Here is a 26,986-nt window from a genome sequence, read left to right as displayed (position 1 = left end):
ACCTTTGACACAGATTTGTAGTCACTGCATCTGCTTTGTCCTTTTGCTGTTTCAAGTGCCAATATGAGATCTACTGGTAGGGTTGCCAACCCCCTAGGATTGGCCTGGAGTCTCCAGGAATTAAAGATTGTCATGTGATGAAATCTCCGGGAATACATCCAACCAAAATTGGCAATCCTATCTACTCCTGATGCAACAAGTACCCCCACTGCTACCACAACAACCTGTGTCTTATGCCACTGTTGACATAATGCCCAGTCAGGGCTTAAATTATCAGAGTATTTCCTGGAGTCCCTCATGCCTCCCTCTTCCCCCTCCCCCAATGTGCTATGAAAACTCCAGAGGGGTTGAAAATACAGCTCTGGATGAATTTAGGCCCTGTGCCCAGTGAAAGGGAAAGGCAAGTAATGTGATTACTATACTCTTCAGTAGGCTATGGCAGAAACTGCCACTAAGGAAAATGGTGGCAGGCAGAGCATGAGTGCTTTTAGCGTTTACATTATAAAGCTCCCTCTCATTCTGAAAAAAAATACTTTTCGTCCTCCTTTCAAAAAAAACAAACAATCCACATTTCAACTAGCTTATTAGGTGAAACTAAACCAGCAAGGACAAATAACCAACTGTAGCAGCTGTTAGGATAGGGAAACAAGGCCACATTTTAAACAAAATGTGTGCGTGCGTTTGTTTTTCAGTGTGCCTGTAAAATTAGAAAACTTGGGCTCTGGCAGACCAAGCTGGGGAAAATGAGTGTCAGAGTTGAGGATGCCTTACTAAAAATGCCCTGTCCCCACCGTTTCCAATCAAGAGGGCTCCAGCTTGAGCACGTCCACTGATCACAATTGAAGTAACAATGAGCAGGGTCAGACACTCTCTCTGAGCTCCCAGACCTTTGAGGAGTTTCTAAACAAACACCAGAACCTTGACTTCTGCCCAGAAACCTATTACTAGACTCCACAAATACAGGAGCACTGGTGGAAAGCAACGTCTGTGCACACCTCACACAAAAACTAGGTGTTCTTCTTTAGCTTTGGATTCTCCATGGTCTTGGAGAACATTTCCACATAGAGTTTATTACAGCATTCCGCTATTTGGGTGATACAGGCATCAATAACTATGGCAAGATTTGTATCTAAAAACTGTAAAATTCTGTTGCCAAGCACAAATCTGAAAATGCTCTCTGGACAACAGCAGCTACTTGAGCATGCAAAAATAACACCAGTTCTTAAACTCAAGATTAAAAACCTGCATTGTAAATGATGGGTGCACTCCCTCAGTTTGAGGTGCAGATATAATCCTCACCAGTCACAGCACAATTGTCAGGTAAGTAGATAAGCATTAGTATTTTCCTTTACACAGATGGGGAAACCAAAGTATAGCGTTTAAGGCCATGAAGGAGTCAATGAAGGGATAAGAATGCAAGAGATCCTTGATACAAGATCATCCTTAGACCTCTACTCCACTCTACCTGTCACATGAGTTGTTCTGCTAATTATATAGCAGAAGAGGCAGCTGACTATAAGCCCTGAGAAGGTTTACGGTAGCCATAGCAAAACTCAGTGTCAGCTTTGTGGCACCGTATCACCATCATGCCCAGACAGACAAGATTTAGTAGTGTCCTCTGTCCACCTCCAGCCACCCGCCAAACAAACAAAAATAATTGAGGAAACAGTAGCTGTGGGTTTCATAAACAAAAAAGGGCAGCCCAGGTCAGCTGTGTATAGACTTGAATAATCAGTGTCAAACTTTCAGCACTAGAAATCAATCAGTTTACATTTTCAAGACTATTTAAGCATTAAAAGTACCCTTTAAAGCCATTTTTTTGTGTGTGAGAAAAGTTTGCAATCAGTGAAAGATAAGAGAGGGCACAATACTCCCAGGAATGTTAAGTCCCTTGTGAAGTGTTTCCTCCTTGAAGCAGAGCAAAGTGTCAGACAAAAATTATGTCTCCAGACAATTACAACACAATAGCTGTTTCAAAAGATCATCTACTCTACACAAAGAAGATTAACCTGTCAAAGCTGGAGGAAAATGTACTGTACTGTTGGCAAGGGAGTTAAATTTTCAATAATCTCTTTAATTCACCAAAATATATTTTTGAAATCTGTTTGTATTATTAAAAGTTGCTGCAAGTCACCCAAAGGGACTTGCACAGCATCATGGGATACTAAGCGTGTAGCTGGGTCAGTCAACCTAAGTATTTGTTTATACATGATGTGCTGTATAAACTATTTTTAATTTACATCTATTCCAAGTGTTCCTCAGATTGGGATTTGGTGTGAGTTCAGATAGTGCCTCTCTGTTTCCATTTTCTTTCTTTTCAGCCTGTTCTTTTCCTTGAAATTTAGATTTTCTATATTTCTTCATCCCCTGTGGAATACATTAACACTACCTCTAGAGTAAAAAGAGGACAATTTAGATGTAGCAGTGTTTGCGTAATTCTTATTTTGAACAGAAATGTCTAATCAACACCTGAAGGCAGGATGTGCATTAGTTTACTCTGTGTGCTCCCTAGAAACTATAGCCTAATGATGCTTTTGATGGAGCAAACATTTGCAAATGACGATTCCATTGCATATATTCTGTGTGCGGTATGACAAAGCAAATGAGTTCAGTTCGATGCCTCTTTTCTTTTCTTGTGACACTAAACATGTTTGGGGTTTTAATTATTTCTTTTTACATGCTTTGTGTTTAGACATTTGCTGTGGGGTGTGCTCCGGAGTCACATGCTTGACATGGGGAAAGTGAGAAATTGTTGTGGATATTCTAGCTTCAAAGCATTCCTATCTGAAAACAAGCTTTTATCTTAAAGAACTGTGGTGGTATTGTTCCTGTTAGCCTGAAGAACTATGTTTCTAGAGCTTGCCTGTAACAAAGACTGGAAAGAATTTATTAAAAATAATCTTTCTAAAAGATTTTTCTAAAAAAAAATTATGAAGAAAAGGACCCTTTTTCTCTTAGATGAAACCATTTCAAACTTCTTTTTTCATTACTTGAAGATATTCCATTGTCTTTACAGACCTTTTTGAAGCTTTTTTTTTTATAAGTTGTAAAAAAAAAAAATCAGTATTATAAAAGATCAACTAAAAAAGGCGGTTGGTCACAGAACTTCAAGTGTCACAGCAAAACCTTGACAGAGTTTTGATCCAAACCCCCTCAAGGTGGTATGCATCTGTGTTTTCATTCAAATACTTGCCGAGAATCTAAAAATATATATCTTTGTTTTATTTCACACAAAAGGTTTCATTCAGAGAAGCACTTTAATATGGTGTATCCCCTTTATGTTACTCTTCTTGGGAGTCAAGGTAAGAGCATAGCCTAATGAGATACTGCATGTGTTATCAACAGGATTTTATGATGGGCTTCAATAGCTTTACATCAGAAGCAAACTTAAAAGGCTTGTAAGAGAAAGACGCAAAATGAGGAGTTAGTGCCCCTTGGTACCATCTTTCAGTGTATGGTAAGAAAGTTCACAAGAGTCCTAAATAGCAATTTCAGAATCACAAAAGCAAATTATCAGTGATGTTCTGTATTTGTTCTGCTTCATTTACAATTATTGAATAAATAATCTCATGAATGAATTCATACAAATATTTTTCTACATATTTTATCATTACTCCTTCAGAGTTGACTGTAACAAATATTTTTAGCAAATCACTGAATAATTTATTCTTACTAAGATAAGCAACTGCTTGCAGGACAGCTAGGAGAAGCTATGAGTACATTTATGAAAGTAAATACAGAATTATTCAAAATGTTTTTACAGTGTTTGAAAGGCAAGCACGAGATGCATTGTAGATGGTACCAACATTTAAAAAATATTGCAATTTATATTACATTTATTGTTACATCCTTATTGTTCATTGTTACTTAAAAGTAGTCCTTCCTGTTCCCCACAAGTCCCTTTTATTTCTGGATATTTATGCTTCTGTCATGCCACTATTTGTGCTTGTTGGGCACAAGACCCGTCAGAGTGAAGTGAAGCAGAACCAGTTTTTATTATCCTACATTCTCAGAGTACTTAGTTGGAAGTGGTTTGGGTATGCTGACATGTCAATGCTAGACTTGTTTCCAGACCTACAACTGTCTTAAACATCAGACTTGCTGTAATAGGATTTCCATTTAAAACTGAATATAACTAACACTGAAGGCTCTGTTCACTTGTACACTTATGACCACTATGAACAGCAAATTTATTTTTTCTTATATCAACACATTCCTACTATAAAATCATTCCTGTTCAATGTAGTTTCCAGGTTCATTTTCCCCCCAGTTCCCAGAACTTCCATTAATACTAACAAGAGCCAATGATGTGCCTCTAGGGAAAAAACAACAACATCCTCTTACATACACATGCAACAACTGAACAAAGTGAGAAATTTCAGATTATTACACTAATTTATTAAGATAGAACAAAGTCCCCTGCTGAGAATGGGGTCTCATTGTGCTAGGTTCTGTACAGATACATAGTTAAAGACTATTAGCTACGCGCTGCAAAGAGCTCCCAGTCTAAACAGACAAGACACACAAAGGGAGGGAAAGGAGACACACACAGAGGTGAGGTGATTTGCCTGAGATCACACAGCCCATCAGTGACAGAGCTGGGAATAAAACCCCAGCTCTCCTGAGTCCCAATTTAGCAACCTATTCACTTAACTTGCTCTGTGTATATTATATAATATTGCATGATATTTCAAACTGCAAATCTAAAGTGAAAAAACATTCATCAAAATGAAAAAAAATGTCATTCATTTTCTGAACTACAAGGGCCAGATTTTCAAAGGTAGGCACACCCAATACATATGAAATTGTACATGCTAAATGGTACTTGCTTAAGTTAGGTACAGATATTAGAGTGTACATAACCATTGCAGAGTGCAGCAGGGCCCCTTTGGCTCCTGCCTTTGCTAGGTTCATAAAGTCACTCTGAGACCCTGGGCTTAGTAACCACTGGTGTAGTTTATTCACAGACTTGTTCCCAACACCATTTAACGATATACAGATGGAAGAGCCGCCGCTGCCGCCGCCACCACCCTGCTTCCGCTCCCTGCCTTTTCACTTCCTTTCTGCTCTTCCTTTGGCTTCCTTCCCCTGAGGCTTTTATCCAGCCCCAGGCTAATTAGGTGACAGCTGTCTCTGCTTCCCCAATTAGGGCCAGATTACCTCCAGCCAACTCTAATTTATTCCCCTAAATGGGAGCTGGCATGACAGAGGGCTGAATCAGCAACCCTTTGCCCAGCACCCTGTCCCACTAACTTTGAAATCTGGTTCCACAGGTCAAAAAAACAAGTGAAATTCAAATGAAAACCTGACAGCCCGTAACTGTAGCAGTACAGCTTTTGCAAAAAGGAGGCAGCAGCAACACTGACACAGAACAAGCCCTGTGGCAGGTTTGTACTACTGGGGTGAATCTGAGTGCTTGCTTGTCCCTCCCTCTCTGTACTAAATACTTCAGTCATCAACAGAGTAATATAAGAGCTGCCATACTGGGTCAGACCACAGTCCATCTCACCCAGTATCCTGTGTCTGATGGTGACCCATACTATTGCTTCAGGGCAATTGTGGAGTGATCCTACTATTGCTTCTGGTACTCAGTGGATTAGGGTTGCCCCAAGCACAGAGTTGTGTCACTGACCATCTTGGCTAATAGCCATTGATGGATGTATCCTCCATGAATTCTTCCAGTTCTTTTTTGATCACAGTCGGCCATCACAACCTCCCATGGCAATGAGTTCCACAGGTTAGTTCTGCACTGTGAGAAAAAGTAGTTCCTTTTGTTTATATTAAACATTCTGCCTATTCATTTCATAAGGTGACTCCTGGTTTTTACACTGTGTGAAAGGGTGATTAGAAAAGTGTTATTTACTTTTCCCACAGCATTCATAATTTTACAGACGTATTGTATCCGGCTGTATTCATCTCTTTTCTAAGATGAACAGCCTAATCTTTGGAGTCTCTCCTCATATGGAAGTCATTCTATACCATTGATAATCTTTGTTGCTTTTCTCTGAACCTCTTCCACTATATCCTTTCTGAGTTGGGGTGACCAGAACTGGAGACAATATTCAAGGAGTGAGAGGACCATGGATGCATATAATGGCATTATGATATTTTCATCTTATTTTCTATTCCTTTCCTAAAAGTCTGTAACATGATGTAAGCCTTTTTCACTACTGCTGCACACTGAGTGGAAGTGATCAGAGAACACAGTGGAAATGTTCAGTGAATGATGACTCCAAGATATTTTTCTTGGGTGGTAACAACTAATTTAGAACCCATCATTGTACATCTATAGTTAAGATTATTTTTCCAATGTGCATTGATTTACACTTATCAATGTTGAATTTCATCAGCCATTTTGTTAACCAGTTTTGTGAGATCCCTTTGTAAGTGCAGAACTGACTGCAATGACTTAACTGTCTTGAATAATTTCATATTGTCTGCAAATTTTGCCACTTCACTGTTCACCCCATTTTCTAGATCATCTGGATCATCAAAGAAGATGTTGAACAGCATAGGTCCCAGTACAGATCCTTGTGAGGCCCCACTGTTTACCTCTTGAGAAAATGTATAATTTATTCCTATCCTTTGCTTCCTATCTTTCAGCTAGTTACTTGTCCATGAGAGGATCTTCCCTCTTATCCAATGACTACATAATTTCCTTAAGAGGGACCTTGTCAAAGGCTTTCTAAAAATCCAAATACACTTTTCTGGCTGGATTATTCTTATCCTCATACTTTTTGATTCCCTCAAAGAATAACAGATCGTTGAGGCATGACTTCCCTTTACAAAAGCCATGTTGACTCTTCCGCAAGAAATTGTGTTCGCCTATGTATCTGATAATTCTGTTCTTTACTGTAATTTCAACCAATTGCCTGGTACTAAAATTGGGCTTACTGTAATTGCTAGGATCACCTCTGGAGGCATTTTTAAAAAACTGGTGTTACATTAGCTATCCTCCACTCATCTGGTGCAGAGGCTGATTTAGGTTAGGTTACATACTTCAGTGAATAATTCTGCAATTTCATATTTGAGTTCCTTCAGAACACTGGGGTGAACACCATCTGGCCCTCGTGACTTATTACTGTTTGGTTTATCAATTTGTTCTAAAATCCCATCTATTGACAAATCAATTTGGGACAGCTGCTTCAGATTTGTCACCCAAAAGGAATAGCTCTGGTATGAATAGCCCACATCCTCTGCAGTGAACACCAATGGGAAAAAATCATTTAGCTTCTCTGCAATGGCATCACCTTCCCTGAGTGCTCCTTTAACACCTTTGTCTTGTAGTGGTGTCAGGCTTTTTGCTTCTGAAGTACTTAAATAAATTTACTATTATTGGTTGCTTCTTTAGCAAGCTGTTTCTCAAATTCTTCCTTGACCTTCCTTATTATAATTTTACATCTGTGTTGCCAGAGTTTGTGCTCCCTCCTATTTTCCTCATTAGGATTTGACTTCCAAATTTTCAAGGATGCCTTTTTGCCTCCAACAGTCTTCACTGACACTATGGCTAAACCACAGAGTATTCTTTTGATCCTCCTCTTGTCTTTTTTTATTTGGATCATATATTTAGTCTGAGCTTCTCTTATGGTGTTTCCATGATGCCTGCAGGAACTTTTTACCCTTGTGACTGCTCTTTTTCATTTCCATCTAACTAGTATCCTCCTTCTTTAGGGTTGCCAATTTTGGTTGGACGTATTCCTGGAGATTTCATCACATGACATAATCGTCAAAGATTAATCTTGAATTCCTGGAGACTCCAGGCCAAGCCTGGAGGGTTGGCAACCCTAATGTACTTCCCCTTTTAAAGTTAAATGTTACAGTGATTTTTTTTTGCTATTTCCCCACCGCCGATCAAGATGCTAAGTTGAATTACATTAGTCACTGTTACCAAGTGGTTCCGCTATAGTTAACTCTTGGATCAGATCCTGTGCGCCTCTTAGGACATGATCAAGGATTGCCTCTCCCGTTGTGGGTTCCAGGACTTGCTTCTCCAAGAAGCAGTCATTTACAGTATCTAGAAATTTTATATTTGCAGCAAAACCTGAGGTGACATTTACCATTCAATACAAGGAGAGTTGAGATCACCCATTATTACTACATTTTCTGGTTTTGTAGCCTCTCTAATCTATCTTAGCATTTTGCAATCACTGTCATCATCCTAGTCAGGTGGTCAGTAATATATTCCTACTGCTATATTACTATTCGAGCATGGAATTTCTATCTAGAGAGATTCTGTGGTTATTCCTGGGGGAATTCTGTGCCAAAAAAAATTAAAATTCTGCGCACAATTCTACATATTTTATTTGTCAAATTAACACTATTGTCCAATTTGCACAGTGGTGCAGAATTCCCCCAGGAGCATGTGGTACAGTTTGATTCATTCAAGATTTTCACTTTATTTGACTCTCTGGCTTTTTTTGTTTTTTTTAACATATGATGCCACTCCCCCACTGGTGCAACCTGCTCTGTCATTCTTATATATTTTGTACCCTGGTATTACCTCATCCCACCAGTGTTTTTGTGATGTCAATATCCTCATTTAATGCCAGTCACTTTAGTTCACCCATGTTAGTATTTAGATTTCTAACATTTGTGTACAAGTAGGACCCTACCTAATTCACAGTCAATTTTGGTCAATTTCACGGACATAGGAGTTTAAAAATCATAAATTTCACGGTTTCAGAGATTTAAATCTGAAATTTCATGGTGTTGTAACCTTGGGAATCCCAACCCAAAATGGGGTCATGAGGCATCACAAGGCTATTGTATTGTCACCCTTACTTCTACGCTGTTGCTAGGGGAGGCACTGCCTTCAGAATTGGGCAGCCGGAGATCAGCAGTTGCTGGACAGGCATCCCAGCTCTGAAGAGAGCACTTCTACCAGCAGCAGTGCAGAAGTGAGGTTGGCATGATATGGTGGGTGGGTGGTGGAGTCCTCCCTTTTTTTTTTTTTTTTTTTAAGGGTGGAGCAGGCCTTGTGGGTGGGTGACTGCCTGGGGTGTCGTGGCTGGGGTGATTGTGTTTCCATGGTCACGCCCTGCCACACACACACAGCCAGCCCAAGACAGCTTTAATGCCCGAGGCCCAGAGTGCTAGGCCCAGAGCCAGGGAAGGGGTAGGGCTAGGGGCGCCCTAACCGAGGGCTCCTACCAAATGCCGGGCTCCAGCTGCTGGTCCTGTCAGGGCTGGTGAGGGATAGGACTTCCTCTTCTTTTGCAGGGGCCACTCCCAGGGTCAGACCCACCTCCAGAAAGCTTCCCTGGCTGCAGAAAGCTCTGCAACTGTTAGCTGGGAGCCCAGCTCTGAAGGCAGAGCAGAAGTAAAGGTGGTAATCCTGCGACCCCCCCATTATTGTCTTGCAACCTCCCACCTACAACTCCCTTTTGGGTTGGTTTCAGAGTAGCAGCTGTGTTAGTCTGTATCCGTAAAAAGAAAAGGAGTACTTGTGGCACCTTAGAGACTAACAAATTTATCAGAGCATAAGCTTTCGTGAGCTACAGCTCACTTCATCGGATGCATACAGTGGAAAATATAGTGGGGAGATTTTATATACACAAAGAATATGAAACAATGGGTGTTATCATACAGACTGAAACAAGAGTGATTAGGAAAGGGGGCAGGGGGAGGAGGGGAACCTTTTGTAGCGATAATCAAGGTGGGCCATTTCCAGCACTTTACAAGAACAGTAGGAGGGGAAATAAACAAGGGGAAATAGTTTTACTTTGTGTAATGACACATGCACTCCCAGTCTTTATTCAAGCCTAAGTTAATTGTATCCAGTTTGAAAATTAATTCCAATTCAGCAGTCTCTCGTTGGATTCTGTTTCTGAAGTTTTTTTGTTGAAGAATTGCCACTTTTAGGTCTGTAATCGAGTGACCAGAGAGACTGAAGTGTTCTCTGACTGGTTTATGAATGTTATAATTCTTGATGTCTGATTTGTGTCCATTTATTCTTTTATGTAGAGACTGTCCAGTTTGGCCAATGTACATGGCAGAAGGGCATTGCTGGCACATTGGTAGATGTGCAGGTGAACGAGCCTCTGATCATGTGGCTGATGTGATTAGGCCCTATGATGGTGTCCCCTGAATAGATATGTGGACACAGTTGGCAACGGGCTTTGTTGCAAGGATAGGTTCCTGGGTTAGTGGTTTTGTTGTGTGGTGTGTGGTTGCTGGTGAGTATTTGCTTCAGGTTGGAGGGCTGTCTGTAAGCAAGGACTGGCCTGTCTCCCAAGATCTGTGAGAGTGATGGGTCATCCTTCAGGATAGGTTGTAGATCCTTGATGATGCGTTGGAGAGGTTTTAGTTGGGGGCTGAAGGTGATGGCTAGTGGCGTTCTGTTATTTTCTTTGTTGGGCCTGTCCTGTAGTAGGTAACTTTTGGGTACTCTTCTGGCTCTGTCATTCTGTTTCTTCACTTCAGCAGATGGGTACTATAGTTGTAAGAACGCTTGATAGAGATCTTGTAGGTGTTTGTCTCTGAGGGTTTGGAGCAAATGCGGTTGTATCATAGAGCTTGGCTGTAGACAATGGATCGTGTGGTGTGGTCTGGATGAAAGCTGGAGGCATGTAGGTAGGCATAGCGGTCAGTAGGTTTTCGATATAGGGTGGTGTTTATGTGACCATCGCTTATTAGCACTGTAGTGTCCAGGAAGTGGATCTCTTGTGTGGACTGGTCCAGGCTGAGTTTGATGGTGGGATGGAAATTGTTGAAATCATGGTGGAATTCCTCAAGGGCTTCTTTTCCATGGGTCCAGATGACAAAGATGTCATCAATGTAGCTGAAGTAGAGTAGGGGCATTAGGGGACGAGAGCTGAGGAAGCGTTGTTCTAAGTCAGCATAAAAATGTTGGCATACTGTGGGGCCATGCGGGTACCCATACCAGTGCCACTGATTTGAAGTTATACATTGTCCCCAAATGTGAAATAGTAATGGGTGAGGACAAAGTCACAAAGTTCAGCCACCAGGTTTGCCATGACATTATCTGGGATACTGTTCCTGACTGCTTGTAGTCCATCTTTGTGTGGAATGTTGGTGTACAGGGCTAGGATGGTGTTTTCAGGAAGATCACTGATGGATTGTAGTTTCCTCAGGAAGTCAGTGGTGTCTCGAAGATAGCTGGGAGTGCTGGTAGTGTAGGGCCTGAGGAGGGAGTCTACATAGCCAGACAATCTTGCTGTCAGGGTGCCAATGCCTGAGATGATGGGGTGTCCAGGATTTCCAGGTTTATGGATCTTGGGTAGCAGATAGAATACCTCTGGTCAGGTTTCTAGGGGTGTGTTTGTGCGGATTTGTTCTTGTGCTTTTTCAGGGAGTTTCTTAAGCAGATGGTGTAGTTTCTTTTGGTAACCCTCAGTGGGGTCAGAGGGTAATAGCTTGTAGAAAGTGGTGTTGGAGAGCTGCCTAGCAGCCTCTTGTTCAGATTCTGACCTATTAATGATGACGACAGCACCTCCTTTGTCAGCCTTTTTGATTATGATGTCAGAGTTGTTTAAAACTTCAAAAACAGACTCCAAGGAGAGACTGCTGAATTGGAATTAATTTGCAAACTGTATACAATTAACTTAGGCTTGAATAAAGACTGGAAGTGGATGTGTCATTACACAAAGTAACTATTTCCCCTTGTTTATTTCCCCTCCTACTATTCTTGTAAAGTGCTGGAAATGACCCACCTTGATTATCACTACAAAAGGTTCCCCCCTTTCTCCCCCTCCGCTCGTAATAGCTCACCTTTCCTGATCACTCTTGTTACAGTCTGTACGGTAACACCCATTGTTTCATGTTCTCTGTGTATATAAAATCTCCTCACTATATTTTCCACTGTATGCATCTAATGAAGTGAGCTGTAGCTCACGAAAGCTTATGGCTCAAATAAATTTGTTAGTCTCTAAGGTGCCACAAGTACTCCTTTTCTTTTGGGTTGGGACCCTTAGTTTGAGAAATGCTGGTCTCCCCTGTGAAATCTGTCTAGTATAGAGTAAAAGTACACAAAAGATCAGATTTCACTGTTCATGATGCGTTTTTCACGGCTGTGAATTTGGTAGGGCCCTAGGTATAAGCACTTGCACATTTGTTAATATTTAGTTGCTTGTCTTCATGTGTTATGGTTAAATGGGATTCTGTTACATTTGACTGTTCCTACTTAGCTCCTATCTGTACTTTACCAAACTATTTCCTATCCTCTGTACTAAATATAGACCTCTCCATTTAATAAATTCATCCCTAAGGAATGTGTTCACCTGAACCATGTGCTCCTCTACAGTTGTGGGATTTCTGCAGTTTCTCTTATCTTTGCCACATCCAGTGCCCCCAAATGCCCCCCCAATACCAAACAAAAAAGTTATCTACTATGTAGAAATTGAACTTCCCATTAAAATGTTTTCATTTATCTGTAACAGATTTTTTAACTTCATCTAAGTAAAGTATCTAAGTGTTTCAAGCTCCTGTAGCACCTAGAATATCTGAACATGTGTCTAAATCAAGCCACTTATTGGCTCATTCTCCAATGAATTTGGACTTATCCATAACCCTATTTTAGCATACATATTTCCAAAGTCTGGAAGCCAAATAGTTTCTGATACACAGTCTGAAATTGTCTACTTTCTGAATATGGCAGATTTTCATACTATTCAGCAAAACTTACAGGAAAGAACTTCTCACTAAGTAGCAACACTGGAATATTTTCAATTTAAGGGAAGCTACTTACTTTGAAAAATGAATAAAAGGAAATTAACCTGTGGAATGTAACAAAATAAAGCAATAAAGGTGATTCCGATATAGTTATCCTACTTCTGTGAGATACAACAATTAGATGCCCACAGATCAAATCAATAAGAAAGTACAAGGTAAGATACACATAAGACTGTACACATTTTCATTTCCTCCTCCCTCACCAGACTTTTTTCTCAAGGCAAATAACATGTATTCTTCCTTTCCCCAATACTGAAAAAAAAATCCATTCCTGCAATTTCAAAATTGTTAATTTTAAAGAAGTTTAAATCTCTTACGTGTGGACTATTTTATTTTGCCCATAAAACACCCAGGCAGTTATGACTAAAAGAAAAGAGGATTAAGAAAGAAATGTGCAGAGGCTAATGATGGTGTATAATAATAAGAAGGATTTATAATAATAATAAGAATTTAATAGAGACTGGGAAGAGCACAGGACCAGGGGACCTTAGGGAACTGTGCATACTAAACAGTCTACACACCAAAATGTCATGTTCTCTGCTGAAAGTCTTACAGAAGTGAAATGGTAAATTTATCAGCTAGTAAAAGAGATAGATGCAAAGGGGGAAATCTAACCTCCTCAGCTTCACAGAAAAGAAATGTGTTAATATTCAAATTGTCACACTTCTTAGGAAGAGGGAGGTAAGAGAAACTTACAGATCATAGAGCAAAGGGTAAATTCACTTAATAGACATTAGATCTTAACTCCCTTTGAAAGTCTAATGGCTCCTAAATCAATCAGGTGCTTTTGAAAATTTTACCCAAAAGGCTAAGAGAAGAGTTCATTCAGAATCCGCTTGGAAGGGGGCTTGAAAATCCAAAACAATTTCTCATAAACACACTGCATTCTAGATCCTTATTTTACTAATTTCAATAGTGGCTATTTATAGAAAAAGGCAGCTTCAGTTACCAAAATAAAAACCATATATTAATTGTCTTATCAAAAATATTTTTTGTCACACATTTATTTTATCAAATGCAGGTGTGATTATACTTTTCAAACTCCATTATAAATACAGTAACTCCTCACTTCACATCATCCTGATTAATGTTGTTTCATTGTTATATCGCTGATCTATTAAGGAACATGCTCATTTAAAGGTGTGCAATGATCCCTTATAACATTTTCAAGTCCTCACCACTAGCTCCAATGGGCTACTTTTCCTGCAAGCTGTGGACAAAGCAGGCGGCTGCCAAACAGTGTTATAAGGAAAAAGAAAAGATGCACTTGTGGCACCTTAGAGACTAACAAATTTATTGGAGCATAAGCTTTCGTGAGCTACAGCTTACTTCATCGGATGCATACTGTGGAAAATATAGTGGGGAGATTTTATATACACAAAGAACATGAAACAATGGGTGTTATCATACAGACTGTAACAAGAGTGATCAGGAAAGGTGAGCTATTACCAGCAGGAGAGCGGGGGAGGGGCGGGGGGACGGACACCTTTTGTAATGGTAATCAAGGTGGGCCATTTCCAGCACTTTACAAGAACAGTAGGAGAGGAAATAAACAAGGGGAAATAGTTTTACTTTGTGTAATGACACATCCACTCCCAGTTTCTCCTTCTCTCTGTTAGTTTCCCTCCTATTTTATCCACTCCCCTAAATCAACAATCCCCCCGCCCCTTATTTCAGCCCCAAGGGCTTCCCCAAATATTTAAAAAATAAAATACAGACTCCCACTTAGAACTATTTTTGAAAATATAAATCATTCAAATGCATTTTAACAAAAGACATCAAACTTTTGCCCTCATCACTTGGCTTATAGGTTCTCTCTCTTTTCCAAAACTTTGCTCTTTTAAAATTGTAAGCTCTTCAGAGTCAGACTTCCTAAATATTCATTGTACCTGGGACCATGCTAATCCTGGTTGGAGTCACTGGTGCTGCTGCAATAAATAAAATAAATAAGTAAATAAAACAAACAAAATACTTAACCTATTTTTCCCCGTCCAGCATAGACTAGCTTTCACAACTGTATAAAAGAGACATACACATGTTTCAAAAAAGTTAAGCAGAAATGCCTTGTATGAGTGGACAATCCTGCTCATACTTCATCCGTGTTGAAACACTCAAATATATTTGACTCTATTTGGATAATCAGAGACCAACTATTCAGTAGTCTACCGTAGTTTGCTCTGTTGCCATAATTTTTTTTTTTTTTTTTACAATTAGCTACATTTTGATATGTTTCAAACAAGACAAGTAATTTAGAGCTATGTTTACTGATCTTTGCAACTTGTATGATTCTGTCAAAATAATTTGTAAAACAAACTGTTCAAAAAATTTAATATTTTACTATTTGATTTATTCAAAGATGTCATTTGCAGAGTGCTATTTTTAAAATAAGTTACCTGAAATTGAGGCAGAAGGTATAAAAGTCAGTTTTAATCTGACTAACCTTAGGACAGTGGCAGCCCTTGTAATGATGTTGAAATTGTATCTATAACTCTTTGAAACTGTAAGTATATTTTTTATTACGCTGACAGTCAGAGATAAAAAGGATTTGATCATGGAACAGGATGCACTAATCCCGACAATAGTATTATTTTCCCCAGTGTGAAAATAAGTGCTTCCTGATAAATATGTGAAAAAATATTTCTTTGCACCTTCATTCTTGAAATGTATCATGAGTTGAGGAAAGCAAGAACTAGTACCACAAAGTTCAATGTCTAATTCATTTCCCTGATAAATTAATAAAAATTTTATGGCATGTGCCCGCTTTTAGAAAAATTATGTGTGATTACTGAACATTTGTGTAATGAGATCCTTTATCTGCCATAGGTCTCCGTTCCGAGTGTATGCAGTATCTGCTTGAAAGATTGTTTCTTGTCTCTACAAGAAGATACCAACTGCAGGACCAAAAAATACAGACCGTTATTGTCAATAATTTGGCATTGTAATGTCTTTTTTATGTTGTAGTGATAATCAACACTATTTCAGCAATTTACCCAAATTATATTAACTACATTTCCAAACAGGCATAGACTAGAAAAGTGAATTATTTCATTTAGGAGACAAAACAGTGGATAACAGACATGGGACTAATACACTATCTTATCTGCTTTTAATTACAAACACACAGTTCCTGTTAATTTACCTTTGATCAATGTTAACAGTAAGAGAGGCAGGCTTATTTACCTCAGAGTTTCAGAGTTGCAGCAGAATGTTTCATAGGAACACGAGGTCTCAGGGCAGCTTTTCTGTTCCCTCTCCAGCATATGCGTGTGTACCTCCCCCCCTTACGTGCTCTCTGGCCAACTCTCATCTTATTGTTCTTATAGGCTGTCTCAAACCTCATCAAGAACACAGTAAGACCCCTTCTGTTTCATACTGTCCATGTGTTTTGCCTGTGAAATAGAGAGACTTCCTGTTGATCAGTGGAACCGCCTTCTCTAGTGTTTTCCCTAGAAACCTCTTCCCGTGTGTCATAGAACCTCCTTCTCCCCTTATGCACACAAGCTCCTGCTGCTCTACTCCTTCCCACATACAAAGAAACTGCAGAATTTTGGGTTCAGCCCCATCTCCCTTCCTCTGCCCTTCAACTGATTCTGAGTGCTGGTGGATGATCTCCTACCTGTAAGTATTCAGTGCATCTGTGTGAGGGAACTGCTGCCATATCCATTGCTCTACACGGCAGTGGAGGCAAATGGGGCAGGAGAAGGCAGCTGTTGCCTGATGCTTCTCTAGACAACTTATTAAATCTGGAGGACACATGGGACAGTATGGATCACCTATGGATCCCCCTTGATTAAATTATTTTATGGACCCTTGCATCTGAACTACTACCCAGCACCTTCCCATTGACAGGGGTTATGCTACCAGTGCTTCAGGATCAGCTTTGTGAACTGCATCTTAAAAGTGGGTATTAGCAGGTAGAAATCAATTCCTTTCCCATGGGTATAATTATGCTAATTTGATACCTGGGGAAAGTGAGCGTAAATGTGAAGTGACTGGCCTAAAGTTACAGAGGGGTGGCCACCAGTATTAAGGCGTATCTACACTGAGGCTGGAGGTGCCATTTCAGCTTACATAGACCTATCTGTGCTAGGGGTTCTCTAGCTAGCTCACTAAAAATAGAAGTGAGGATACTGTGGCTTGGGCTTCCGTGCCAGCTGCACAAGCTAATTTGACCTCTTGGGAACAGACTCACATCTGTAGCTGGTGCTGAAGCCTTACATCATAGCATCCTCACTTCTAGCAAGCTAGTTTGAATTCAGCTATCATGGGTACATCTACATGAGCTGCAAATCACAGAAATGTAGGGCTGGAAGGAACCTTGAGAACTCCAGTCCAACTCGCTCGCTGAGGCAGGACCAAGTAAATCTAGGCCATTCCTGATGGGTGCTGGTCCATCCTGTTCTTAAAAGCCTCCAGTGATGGAGATTCCACAGCATCCCTTGAAAGCCTTTTCCAGAGCTTAACTACCCTTATAGTTAGAATTTTTTCCCTAATATCTAACCTAAATGTCCCTTTCTGCAGATTAAGTCCATTACTTCTTGTTCTTCGTTCAGTGGACATAGAGGACAATTGATCATTGTCCTCTTCATAACAGCCCTTAACAAATTTGAAGATTGAGGGGGGGATCTGATAATCTTCTTTTCTCAAGACTAATCATGCTCAGTTTCTTTTATTCTTTCCTCATAGGTCAGGTTTTCTAAATCTTTTATAATTTTTATAATTTTTATAATTTTTACAAATAATCTCCTCTTGACTCTTCAATTTGTCTGCATCGTTCTTAAATTGTGGCAACCAGAACCAGACAAAGTACTCCAGCTGAGGCCTCAGGAGTGTCGCGAAGAGCAGAACAATTACCTTCCTTGTTTTACGTCCCCTCTCCGTATCTGCAGTGTAGATGTATCCCTAGAAGTTATGAAGTTCTAGTCATTAGCCCTGTGCTGAGACTACTAGACTACTCAACTCACACCACACTCCTCTCTCAAACTCATGAAAACTGTTTTTGTCTATTTGTCTTAGGGTCTTACATTGTCACCCATCACTATAGTTTCTGAGTGCCTTTGTTTCTCAATTACTCCCTTTCTTCACCCCACTATAAATTATCTTCTCCTCCTTTCTCCCCTCCACTCCTTTTAGCTCATCCCTATATTCACTTCTTACTTTTACAAGCTGTAATTTTATGCTTTCAGTGCCCCCAGGCCAATTCTCTCCTACTGTGCTGAATCAACACACAGAAAACCAGGTCTCTTTTAGCAAAGGTCTGCTGACTTCATATGTGAAAAAAGAAGCTCTGCTTTCTTAAGTGCTGAATCAGCACAGTGGGGGATAGACAGGCCAGAGGCAGCAGGAGCAAACAATAAATTAACCATAAAAAAGTGGAAAATTGGAGAGCACCAAAATAACAAAAAAATCACCAAATCCCATTATTTTATCACATACATGATTTTCTTATGGCTATTTTATTAATATCATGCTATCATCACAAAAGTTCCTCTGTAAGAGATTACACTAAATACAAAGTTTCAAACATTTTACAAGGTAACATGAGACAAAAATGAAGAGAGAAGCTGTACACAAGCAAAATAAGTGTAATATGTTTAACACTGTGTAGAACATACCTCAAAAGGGTGAAGAACATATTCTTTTGATGATCCATATTTCACAGCTATAATGTGGTGAGTTTGTGTATATAACACAAGACAAAGAGGAGGGAACCAAATTACATATAATCATAGAATAAGCACTGGAAGGGACCTCGAGAGGTCATCTAGTCCATCCCCTACACTCAAAGCAGGACTAAGTATTATCTAGACCATCCCTGACAGGTGTTTGTCCAACCGGTACTTAAAAATCCCCAATGATGGCTATTAGCCCAATGCAGCTGTAAAATTCAGAGGGAGTCAATCTGCAGGCTATTGATGCATAGCTTGGATAAATTATTTAGGGCAAGGACAAATGCAAAGTGTCTGAAACCACTCAAGAAGTGCACACATGGCCTACTGATAAATACTGTGGTATGACTTATTGCTGTTACAGAATGGATCCATAATTTTAAATTACATTTTAAAAAACCCAAGTCATATAAAAACCTAGGTTTTATGCAATATATACTTCCATTTTAGAAAGGAAAAGGAAAGAAAATGGATTTATGATTGATATAGCAGCATGAAAGGGGATAAGGTGAATGTGGGAAGCCATCAGAGAGCTAGATTGGGTGATAGACTGGGAGAAATTATAAAAAAAGTGGGTGGGTAAGGAATGAAAACTATAAGGTCTATATATACCCTGGAGTGCATAGTTCTCATGGCAGGAGCCATGGCTTCTTCTATATTCCATACAAAGCTGAGCATAATTCTTGGCTCAGAAAATAAATAATTTAAGCAAAAAAATGGTTATATGCTTTTTGCTATTATTTTGAATATATTTATGTAGCAGGGCGAGACTCACTCCTGTGGTGCCTCCTGCTGGTCATCCAGGGAATTAGTATTTCCTGCCTCCGGAGCACCCTCTGCAGGCCGGTGTCCCGCTTGCCGCTGGTCCCCAAGTCCCTCCTGGACCCCAGTGCCACTTTCACGCCATGGTGCTGCCCCTGGCAGTACCCCAAAGATCTGGGTCCCCCCCCCCCACCAGGAACCCTCACCTTCTATCCCCACCTCGCCCCAGTCTTTGGCTACTGCCAGTCACCATCTAGCCCCCGCTCCCTGGTGTGAACTGCAGTATAATTGCCACTCATCATTGGCAAGGAGGGTCTGGACCTGCTGCTTCTGCCTACCCTTGGCTTCCCTCTGCAACCCCAGTACCCTTTTCCTAGGCCTTGATTGAGGCCTGCAGCCTGAGGGTTTCTCAGGCCGGAGCTCCCCAGCTCCTCTGGCCTTTCCTCGGCCCTGCTCCACTTTAGGTACCCTGCTCAGCTCCCAGCAGTCAGGCTCCTCCCTCTCAACATCTAGAGAGACACGGTGTCCTCCTGGCCCACTGCCCTCTTATAAATGCCATTGGAGTCCTGTTTGGGGTGTGGCCACAGCTGTGGCTGTTTCTCCCCCAATCAGCTGAGGCTTGCTGCTTTCCCTAGCAGCAGCCCTCTCTCAGCCTCAGTCCTCTCCCAGGACTGCACCCCGCTACAATTTACTTTTAACCTAATATTTTCTAATTTTCCTCTACCCACTCCATTGTTTCTTGTGTTGATTGGGCTCTTTCTTACATTTGTTATGCAGGAATACAACTTCCTTTTTAGAAGCAGTTTATGACAGTGGACGCTTTATATTGTATTGACACTGTCCCATCTTAGAGCAGTCAAGAAGAATCTTGACTCTTGAAGTGAAATCCTGGCTCTACTAAAGTTAATTGAAGCTTTGCCAATGACTTATATGGTCAGGATCTCACCAATGGAGTGTGTGTTATTTGTGGAATTGGTCAAAAAATAAAATACAAGATTTTTTTTAAAAATGCAGTGATTGAAACAGACCCATTTTTCTTTTTCTCAAAGGCTTTTGTTTATTTTCTCTTTTTTTTATCAAAACAAGTATGCAAACTGTTACAGAAATGGCTTCAAAAATTTTTTGTTTACTAAAAACTAAGTTTTCAGTAAATAAAATATTTTCTAAAAAAGTTTCCATAATAGTTTATATAAAACTTTTGATAAAAACTGGCACTTTCCCCCCTAAAATATCACAAAAAATTTCAAAATAATGAAAAATATCAAAAAGTTCACATGCAAGAGTAGATAAGTGTGTGTCCCTGAACAAAACCCTAGTTAGCAAATAGTGAAGGAGAATGAACATGGTCCAAGCAAAGAATGTATCTGAATTCAACTAATGTTTGTGAACACTTTGTTTGCAGTATTAAACATAAGATAGCTTTCTGGGCTCTGCCACAAGTTACCAGCTATAATGAAATTAAACACCGTAGAACAATCCCATCACCACCAGTTTCCTGATAACCATTTTGTAGTTTCCAAATAAGCAAAAAGAGATTGGCTCCTTGGTTAGTTCCATTTTGGGAGAGAATTAATCAGATAGAACCAGCAGCAACTCCATGTAGCACCACAGTCAGAAATGAAGCAAAACAGCATTGTGTTAAAGTTTTTCAGGCACATTAAATATTCCTTAAGGGCATATGACTGAGTTGTCAATCATCACCACTTATCAGACATCAGAAAAAAGCACACACTCGCCAAGGTGGTGCCATGCTACCTGATGTTGCTTGGTTTGACAAAAAGAACGTCATCTGAGACAACAAAAAAAGAATGTGTTAATTATGGTTCAAGATTCTTAGGCCAAGTGCTTTAAGAATGAAATTGTTTCTGCACTGCCACCCCCAGCATTCAAGATTGGCTTAAAAGTCCTTATATTTTTTAAAAATTGGGTCTTTTGAGCCTCTAATGTACACTGGGGTCACATTTTCAAGCTTTTGTCAGCTACAATAAGGGCTAGAAACTTATTAAACTACTTCTAGCTTAGATTCTCCCATAATCGTATGCCTTTAGGAGGTCGGGTTTTAAGAAAAACACCAAATATCACTAGACTTGCAATAATATAATAACAGTTGGCAAACCATGTTGTGTCCAAACGGTGGAGAGATGGGTGTCATGTGACATATGGTCTTTTTCAATGTACTATATTATTTTACTACTTTTGCAATTCTGAATTGGTACTATTCAATAGGTGCCAGTTTATAGGATTTATGAAACGAATTTAACATGGCCAACACAATAAAATTGGTAACAGAGGGCATCTGGGCAGTTTAAAACTACTCCTCCTCCCTCGACCCCTCACTGTCTCCAGCCTCCTCCTATCTTTTCTCTGCTTTCCATTCACCAGCTACCTCTCTTGTTCGCAGATTTGGTCATTCTAAATAATGAGGCAGTTAAATTCTCATTCTCAGAGCTGCTGAGTCCTGGCTCCAAGGAAGAGCAACATGTTGACTTCATAGCACTATCTGAAGAAGAACAGGAGTACTTGTGGCACCTTAGAGGCTAACAAATTTATTAGAGCATAAGCTTTTGTGGGCTACACCCCACTTTATCGGATGCATAGAATGGAACATATAGTAATAAGATATATACACACACACACATATATACAAAGAAGGTGGAAGTTGCTATACAAACTAATTAGCCTCTTACAGTTTGTATGGCAACTTCCACCTTCTCTGTATGTGTGTATATCTATATCTCTATCTCTATATCTATCTTCTTATTATATGTTCCATTCTATGCATCCAATGAAGTGGGGTGTAGCCCACGAAAGCTTATGCTCTAATAAATGTGTTAGCCTCTAAGGTGCCACAAGTACTCCTGTTCTTTTTGCGGATACAGACTAACACAGCTGCTTCTCCAAAACCTATCTGAAGAAGGGCTACTGATGGTGCTTCAAAGGAAAATCTGCTGCTTCTCCTTACAGCTCAGATTGCCTGCCTTTGCAGCTAAAGCCTGGACTTTTTTCATTTTAATCTTTTTAAATTCACGAGGGACAGCAAGAAATCATATTTTCTATTATTTTTCATTTTCACTCAGTAAAACATTATTAGGTTTATTAGCTTTTTACTGGGGTAGCTGGTGGGGAGAAAAGGAACTATGAGGAGTTCTAAACCATCCAGCATTAGGTGTTTGTGCACGTCTGAGATATCAGCAAACAAGTCTGAAAAGTCACTTTAGATGTACTATATAGTTTCACTATGGTTTGTCCATAGCTTTTTATTTATGTATTTTAAATAAGGATTTGGGGGGGGGGTGGTAAGTACAGCAAATTCTGTTTTCACATTCTGAAAAGAAAGTTACATTTGATTTTTTTAAACAATGATTATAGACTTGTAAAGTATACCCATATTACAGTTCTGTTTTCATGTGAATTATTTTTGGAAACCATTTTTCCCAGTTTCTTTAATACATGAAGTGTTAGAAGTGTCTCAAGAGGACGACGGCCCTATGGCTGCGAAACTGTACATTTTCAGTACTGCATGTGGGGATTTGGGGGATTTAGCTGGGCAACTTCTCCCACTGATGCTAATGGGAGTTAAGTGCCTAAATGCTCATGTACCATGCTGAAAATGTACCCCCTGGTAAGTAACATTTCAGGATTTACCTTACAAATTAAACAGCGATGTTGGAGTTACCAGTGTGTACGTGTGAAATTCTTCATGGGGTCAAACACTATCTCACTCAAGTTACAGTTTGTCTCACTTCAGAGAAACATTTCTCTGAATCATTTCAGGTACAGTATATGATACTTTAAAAAGTATGATACTATCACGTTGTGGTTAAGAAGTTTGCTGAGGTGCAAAGTAACCATTTCATTTTTTCTCTGTTAACAATACCTCCGTTAATACTTCTTCCCAAAACAGAAAAATATCAAAAATACAATATATAGTATGTATAATTTCACAGCTTGGGAAGTAAAGGGCTCAATCCCGATCCTGTTTAAAGTCACTTACTTCAGTAGTGTAGGACCATGGTCCTAACACAGCTACAATAACAAACCAATAATGTCCTATTCATAGACAGCAAGATGGAAGCTAGCTGTTTTAAATATCACTAATTTAAATTCTGTTTTATCAAGCCTTGCTTACCCGTTAATCCTTTTGGACTAGATTGCCTTCTAACTTAGATCAGTGTAATCACATTCAATTCAATGGAGTTACTTCTGAATACAGTAGTTTAATCAGAGGAGCATGAACCCTTCACCAGTAGCAAGCTGCACCAAATTTTAGTTGGCATCTTCTATATCAGAGGTGCCAAATTAGCATCCCAGAAAGATAAGGGTATTTTTGTTTACATTACTGGAGCCGGGGGGCAGAAGTGTTTCTCCATCCTTTAGTATTCTTTCCCGGTAAATCTAGGTATAGTACACTATATGCAAAGTGACACCTTTCTGTCTCTGCACAGAAGAGGGATGAGGAGCACTTCCCAAAGGTTAAATCTCTCAAACTTCTTGGCACCAAGGGATGAAACAAAATGTGATTTACTGGAGAAAAGCAGCTTTCCTCGTCTCTCTAATAGAGAAAGAGTTCTATTCTGCACAAGTGCCTGTCAGTAGGAGAAAAAGATTCCCATTGCCTTCTAATGGAAACCCCAGGAGAATACACAGCTCCTTCTTCCAAAAGTCAACAATAGATTTTCCATGCGGCTACCCACCAATGATAGTGACTTACGTGAATTTTAAATCCACGTACCAGGAAGCTAGGACAAAGGTCTCCAACAACAGTAATAAAGAATCCTTTCATAAGGCTTCAAGATAGTAGCATAATGCATTGCCTGCTTACTTACTAAGCTTAAAATGGGATTAGTGGAGCTAATTCCATTAATATAAAGGTGGTGTCAGTCACTAAATGTTGCAAAATAGCCCCGATTTCATTTTGAGTTTCTCACCCCATACTTTTTCCTTCACTGAATTTCTTGTGTATTAGAACATCACTATGATATATTTGGATCATATAGAGATGTACTGTAGTATATTTATAAATATATCTAGGGCTGTGGATTAATCGTAGTTAATTCATGTGATTAACTCAAAAATTAATCACGATTAAAAAAGTAATTGCAATTAATCAGAGTTTTAATCACATTGTTAAACAATAGAATACCAATTGAAATTAATTAAATATTTTGGATGTTTTTCTACATTTTCAAATATTTTGAGTTCAAGTACAACACAGAATACAAAGTGTACAGTAATCTATATTATTTTTATTACAAATATTTGCACTGTAAAATAATAAACAAAAGAAATATTATTTTTCAATTCACCTCATACAAGAACTGTAGTGCAATCTCTTTATCCTGAAAGTGCAACTTACAATGTAAATTTTTTTTTGTTACACAGCGCCACCCAAAAACAAAACAATGTAAAACTTTAGCACCTACAAGTCCACTCAGTCCTACACCTTGTTCAGCCAATCACTAAGAGAAACAAATTTGTTTACATTTTTGGGAAATAAGGCTTACTGCTTATTATTTACAATGCCACCTAAAAGTGAGAATGGACATTCATGTGGTATTTTCATAGCCTGCACTGCAAGGTATTTACATGCCAGATATGCTAAACATTTGTATGCCCCTTCATGCTTTGGCTACCATTCCAGAGGACATGCTTCCATGCTGATGATGCTCGTTAAAAAAATAATGCATTAATTAAATTTGTGACTGAACTCCTTGGGGGAGAATTGTATATCTCCTGTTCTATTCTGCCATATATTTCATGTTATAGCAGTCTCGGATGATGACCCAGCGTGCTGTTCATTTTAAGAACACTTTCACAGCAGATTTGACAAAATGCAAAGAAGATACCAATGTGAAATTTCCAAAGATAGCTACAGCACTCAACCAAAGAGTTAAGAATCTGAAGTGCCTTTCAAAATCTGAGAGGGATGAGGTGTGGAGCATGCTTTCAGAAATCTTAAAAGAGCAACACTCTGATGCGGAAACTACAGAACCCGAATCACCAAAAAAAAAAAAAAAAAAAAAGAAGAACCTTCTGCTGGTGGGATCAGACTCAGATGATGAAAATGAACATGCGTTGGTCTGCACTGATTTGGATTGTTATCGAGAAGAACCCGTCATCAGCATGGACTCATGTCCTCTGAAATTGTGGTTGAATATTTAGTACATCTGGCACATAAATATCTTGCAACGCTTGCTACACCAGTGCCAGGCGAACGCCTGTTCTCACTTTCAGGTGACATTGTAAACAAGAAGCAGGCAGCATTATCTCCTGCAAATGTAAACAAACTTGTTTGAGCAATTAGCTGAACAAAAAATAGGACTGAGTGGATTTGTATACTTTAAAGTTTTACATTGTTTTGTTTTTGAATGCAATTATTTTTGTACATAATTCTACATGTGTAAGTTCAACTTTCATGATAAAGAGATTGCAATACAGTACTTCTAAATATATGAATTGAAAAATACAATTTATTTTATTTTTACAGTGCAAATATTTATATTAAAAATAAATATAAAGTGAGCACTGTACACTTCGTATTCTGTGTTATAACTGAAATCGATATATTTGAATTTGTGGAAAACATCCAAAATATTTATATAAATAGAATTCTATTACTGTTTAACAATGCGATTAATCATAATTAATTTTCTTAATTGCTTGATAGCCCTAAATATATCTCACTAATCTCCTCTAAAATATCTGCCTTTAAGTGAGCAATAGGAACTGGGTATCAGAGGAGGGGAGAGGAATCTCTCTAATTTACATACAATACAAAGGACTAGGTTTTCAAATTGTTACAAATTGACTATTTTCACTACTGATTCAATGTCAAGAAGCACCTAAAATAAGCTATGATCATTCACATATATTTGTAAATTGTTTTATCATACTTCTGTGCAATATTATGGATGCTGTTTATAACAGTCAGGCTTGATCATTACTGCCATTGTTACACTGTTATCATCAGTACCACACATCATCCAAAATCTGTTATTCAGATTTGTCTAGAGGATTTTCTGAAAGCTAAGGGAAGTGTTCAGATACTACCATAATGGGAGTAATATAACAAAGATTACTTCATATAGATTAGATAGAAAGATGGAGAAAGTATTTCTGATTTGGAATAAAGATATTTATAATAAAAGACCAAAAGTTGGGACTGATCATCCATAAATCCTGGCCAGCTGAAAAGCATTATTAAAATAGCTAAAACATTTAAGAAAGTAAAGAAGGAAATGTCCCTGGGTTGTGTAGGAAAGATTATCCTGTAACTTGAATTACTCTAATTTACAGAAAATTTGATGACTTTATGTTGTATAAAGTGTCTCTAAACAAAAAAGTGGTATGTTTTGTTTTGTTACAGGTACTATTGTATTTCTATAATTGCATGTACTGTGTTGTAATAAGTATTGTACTGATGTACAGTCCAGATACTGAGGTTCTCATAGAGGCAGGCATTCCAAGCATCCATACTCTGTTGATGAGATGGACAGGCCATGTCACCAAAATGTCAAATGAGCGCTGCCAAAGAAGATCTTTTACTGCAAGCTAAAGGAGAGAAAGTGCTCTCAGGTAGGCCAGAAGAAACATTTCAAAGATTCCCTCAAGTTATCCTTGGGGCATTTCAACATACACCCAGAGTTTTGGGAAAATCTGACTCACGATACTTCTACATGGCAAAGCCTCATTCATACTGGAGCTACAGTCTGTGAGCAGAGGAGAACTGCTGAGGGAAAGCTGAAGTGGCAGAGCATAAATCTTGCAACAGCAGCATGTCCGTTATTAATCAAGTAACCCATAATAGTATCTCTTGTTCAGTGTGCCACAGACAATTCAAAGCTTAAATTGGCTTAATCAGCCAC

Source organism: Eretmochelys imbricata, chromosome 4 (genome assembly GCF_965152235.1).
Source record: "Eretmochelys imbricata isolate rEreImb1 chromosome 4, rEreImb1.hap1, whole genome shotgun sequence".
NCBI classification, from domain to species: Eukaryota; Metazoa; Chordata; order Testudines; family Cheloniidae; genus Eretmochelys; species Eretmochelys imbricata.
The sequence above is the reverse complement of the archived record's forward strand: the minus strand, read 5'-3'. Positions refer to the sequence as shown.